General features: G+C 33.3%; 1 non-coding gene across 1 annotated transcript; it reads left to right on the top strand.

Annotated features, from left to right (window-relative positions):
- The first annotated feature begins 4054 nt into the window (after nucleotides 1-4054).
- Nucleotides 4055-4126, top strand: TRNAM-CAU (transfer RNA methionine (anticodon CAU)). Its single transcript has one exon. It is a non-coding gene; the product is annotated as a tRNA-Met (tRNA).
- Nucleotides 4127-4631: the final 505 nt, after the last annotated feature.

Below are 4631 nucleotides of genomic sequence, written 5' to 3'. Positions count from 1 at the left end.
TTTCCTCGTCTGCTCTTTCTAGATCTGGTTGCTCAGCTGCTTGTTATGTTTTACTTGCGACGAACCCCGTGGTTGAAATTTTTGGTATAATGTTTGTTGGTCGCTCCCATGGAGAGGTGGTTAACGTTGGTTTATTCGGTGAATTGTGATGACAAAATTACCTGTGCCAGTCGGTGTCTACTAAACTCGATCCGGCGAGGGTGTGGATATTTTCCCAAGTAATTAGGGGTATTTTTCCTTGATAAGCAATTGGGGATGAGGACAGGAAAGTTTAAACTTAATATTTGGTAAAAAATATTTTTAATTAAAATTGATGAATTTTCAAATAAATTATATGAGTTTTTTAGTCAATTTATAATATTTAAATATCAGTCTATTAATATTAATTATTAATTTACAGAGAAAAAAGCTTCAGGGCTGTTGAATTTTATTAACTTATTTAAATTTTCAAAAAAAATGTAAATTTATTATTTTTAAAACCATGTTCAGCACAAATTTATTTTGTTTTATAAAAGAAAACTTTTAGCAGAAATATTGTTAGCTGAATAATATCTTAACCTCTTACCTGGTTTTGACTTGATGGGATTTGATCATAAACCAAACAAACATTCACTAATGTAACCTAAAAAACAAACCTAAACTAAAATTCAAATCCAAATCAACTTTCAGAAAAACACAAAAATTTAATTTTTTAATCAAAATAAATCAAACCTGTAAAAACACAGAACATAAAGGCATTAAAAAACATTTAACCTGAACATAGCAGTGTAGATTTCAAATCAAACAAGATATAGACAAATCAAGGACACATTCATGTTAGAAATCATGCAATGATCAATAATCTAGTATTCATACATTTTAATTATCACTAAAAAAACACAACTCTATAAAAATAGATTTTGATTCAAAATCAAAACCTTAGAATTAAAACTTATTAAAAACATGTTATTGATACAAATAAATCCTAAATTATTGACTAATAAAGTGGTCTTAATGATTTTATGTAAAGAATTGGACCAAAACGAATCATGCAAGGATCTTGTTTCTGGCCTTTTGATCTTGACAAAAACATAATCAATTTTTTATAAGACTTGAAGTGAGACACATGAAAAAGATTAGTGATGTTGTGAAATAAGTATCATAACCATCGATGACTGAGTTAAGAACTTTTGAGACTTTGTTAGAGCAACTCCTATGTCATCGTCATCGAAGACCACCTAATCTTGGTAGAAGGGATATACAACTTTCATTTGGATCTAACCTTAAGCAATTTGGAGGCCTGTAGTTCATATTTATTTGTTTGAAAACAACAACCCTGTCAAGCTAAAATCTGAAAATGCAATGATAACTGATTGAGAATAAGATGTTGTTGAGTCTGTTAAATAAAATGGGATGTAAAGAAAATAAGATTTAAATGTTTGATGGAAGTAACTAATATTTATAGCCAAGGTGTTTTTTAGTTGAATGATAGTTGTTATAATCTCAAAGATGGTTTGAAATGCTATTTTCATCCTCCTAAAAGAGCCTACTAGATCAACCAAAACGGTTGAAAAGGAAGCTAAAGTGGCTAAATGACGTATTGTTTAAGTTAAACCCTAAAAAATAGTGTTTTTAATTTAGAATCTAACAAATTGCATTCCAGTTGTTTTTAATTACACCCGTAATTACCTTCAAACTCTTAATTTTATGTAATTTTACCATGTCGAACTCAATCATTAGCCTCGAAATTAAGCACTATTTTTATCTTGATCCCTGGTTTCTAATTTGTGCACTTCAACTTTTAATTAACCATCAAATGTTCAATTTCATTCAATTTGGCCCTGGATTTGGTCAAGTTGAACCCCTACAATCACACACCTTTTTCAGTTTGGTCATTGGTTTCAAATTTCTTTAATTTAATTCCTAATTGTACATCAAACTTCAATAGTTTTGCAATTAAACCCTTGATTTCACTAAATTAACTTTTTTAAAATTACAATTTGATCCCTAAACTTCAATTTCTTCCAATTAAAACATAAATTGACTTTAAAAATCATTTTTTTCTTGCAATTAAGTGCTCAATAAAATTAATTGAGCCTTCCAAAATTCTTTTTGAGTCCTTACTTATCCAAATTTGTATTCTTTTTATCTCAAATAAAAATATTTTCACTAAATAAGCCCTTTATCAATCATAATTGGATTGCTAATTTTGCCAAGTCTTATAAATTTTGGTCTTCCAACTTTTTAATTTTTTATTTTTAAATTTCATCACTAACTTGAGTAATCTTTTAGGCTTTCTTTATGTATATACTCTTGTTTTTTTTTTTTTTTTAATTTTTTTTTCTTGATTTTTTATGGGGTCAAAAGTAGGTAAAAAGCGTAGAGTGTGATTAAATAAATTCTAAAAGAAGGAACATCAAGGAATTTATTTACCAAAAAGTTATGGAAGGCGACAGCGATGGTGAAAATAAACCAGCAAGTGATGCCACGGAAGAGGAGCCATGCCAGCCAGGTCAGGGTGGCGGTGGTGGTTGTTCAAGACCTGGTATGTAAGAGTTTATCTGACTCTCAAGAACCAGCTCAAGATGAATTGGACAGCAATATGTCAACAAGGTCGCTGATGATGGCATTCAAATAGAGGAAGTCTGTGTGGAAAACAAATCAACAGCTGGAGAAGATTTCAATTTGGAGAAGGTCGGAGAAAACAAAGTGATGGCTGAAGAAAAGCTAAATCTGGCGGAAGTCAGTGGAGATGTTGAAAAAACTCATCTGAATGATAGTATGAGAACAGGACCGAATTCTATTGAGAAGGATGACGGTAAGGAACAGGATTGTAATCTTGGACGCATTTTGGAGCCAGGCTGTGTTTCTGTCGATTTCAGAAGAACAGAAGCCTCATGCATCGCAGGACATTGTTTACATGGGAAGGTTATTTGATGACGGTGTTGTAGTGGTGGAATATGTCCCTCTTGATATTTACTTGGCCGGATTCCGAAAATGATTGCTTGTTTCAGTAATTTCCATGAACTAATTGGGAAAACCACCTGCATGCAGATCTGGATTACCGAATCCTCTGTTCATGCCTGATAAAATAACCCTACCGTTTAACATGTCAGAGCACTATTGAAATTGTCTGATATTAACTTTTGCCTATATGACATGTAGGAGAACCTTTTTTTTGGAATGTAATGGAAGCTTGCAAATGCCGGAATCATATTAACTGGTTGAAGCTTGGATTTTCAGGGATCTGGTTGGCCTGAACTCGTTGCCGAGACTTTTTTTAGGAGCCACTTTCGTTAGCTTTGAACAATTTGGTAAATTTTTTGGGTGAAGATATGAAATAAGATTACAATGGAAAAGGGTGGGGCAAAGCAACATCCACTTCCATCGCATCTTGATAAAGCAAAAGTCTCGAATTATGTAGCTAGCCTATCTGTGCACTAACCCAGTTTCTTTGAAGAAGAAAAGCTCAAATTCCGATCACAAACAACTTTATCACCGTCACAAACACAAATTCAGTATAGGCTGCCCACATTTTAACAACAGCCCAAATTAGCAGAAAAACCCTACACGATTCATGGCAATTGGTAACAGGTTCTTATTTCTTTAAAAGCAAAAATAAAAACCAAAAAGGTTTATATATATATATATATATATATGTTGCTGCTTCTGTTTTGAACCAAAAACAGAAACCTTGATCGATCTCAAAGTTCAGACTTTATATTGCTCAATAAAGTTGTTTAAGCAGATAGAACGAGAGGGACCGTAACTAAACGGTTCATGCTGGCTTCAACGAGAGGACTACATGCGAAGAAGAAAGAGAACTGTACTTGAAGTGTTGAGCAACATAAAGACATGTTTTCCGATCACAAGTTTGTCCTTCAAAAATTTGTGGTGGAAGACTACGGTGTCTGTACAATGAACGTCACACCCATAAATAAATAAACACACTGCTACCGCTCTGTTTTGTTCTGGGGGAGGTCTGGAGATGGGGCAAACGCAGAAGCCGTCCCACATCGGCTGGTTGAAAAGAAAGTGTTTGGATATATAATAAGATACGGATCCCAATCACAAGATCAGAGTGGCGCAGCGGAAGCGTGGTGGGCCCATAACCCACAGGTCCCAGGATCGAAACCTGGCTCTGATAAAGAGAAAGGCTTCTAAAACACTCCGTCATTTTTGCAAGAAATAGTATATCTTTTTATGAAAATTATATATCAAATATTATATATATACGAACATTATGTTTATAAAACATTTCAAACCATTTTTACAAAACAACCCTTTAAAATACAAATTATTTGTTTTGAATAATTCATTTTATAAAGTTTGGAGGTTGAGTAAAAGATAATGATAATACCTATAAATCTATTTTAATAGAGGGCACACTATTAAACCATAGACCTTGGAAAAACCAGCCTAACAACCCACCAAAACCACTCACTGCTCCTTTCACTCCCTCTATTCAACCTCTCGTCGCACGTAAAATCTTCTCCCTTTCTCTTGTTTTCCTTCGGTCTGGATTAATCAAAGTTTTGGACTGTGAAATTTTATTTTATTTTGGATCAAGTATCATTGCCGCATAACATTTGGTAGAAAAGCGCGGCGTTGCTAATTATAGGATTTACTTGCCTCGGTTTCTTAGTAACATC

The sequence above is a fragment of the Populus alba genome, chromosome 8 (genome assembly GCF_005239225.2).
Source record: "Populus alba chromosome 8, ASM523922v2, whole genome shotgun sequence".
In the NCBI taxonomy this organism is placed as follows: domain Eukaryota; kingdom Viridiplantae; phylum Streptophyta; class Magnoliopsida; order Malpighiales; family Salicaceae; genus Populus; species Populus alba.
The sequence above is the reverse complement of the archived record's forward strand: the minus strand, read 5'-3'. Positions and strand labels throughout refer to the sequence as shown.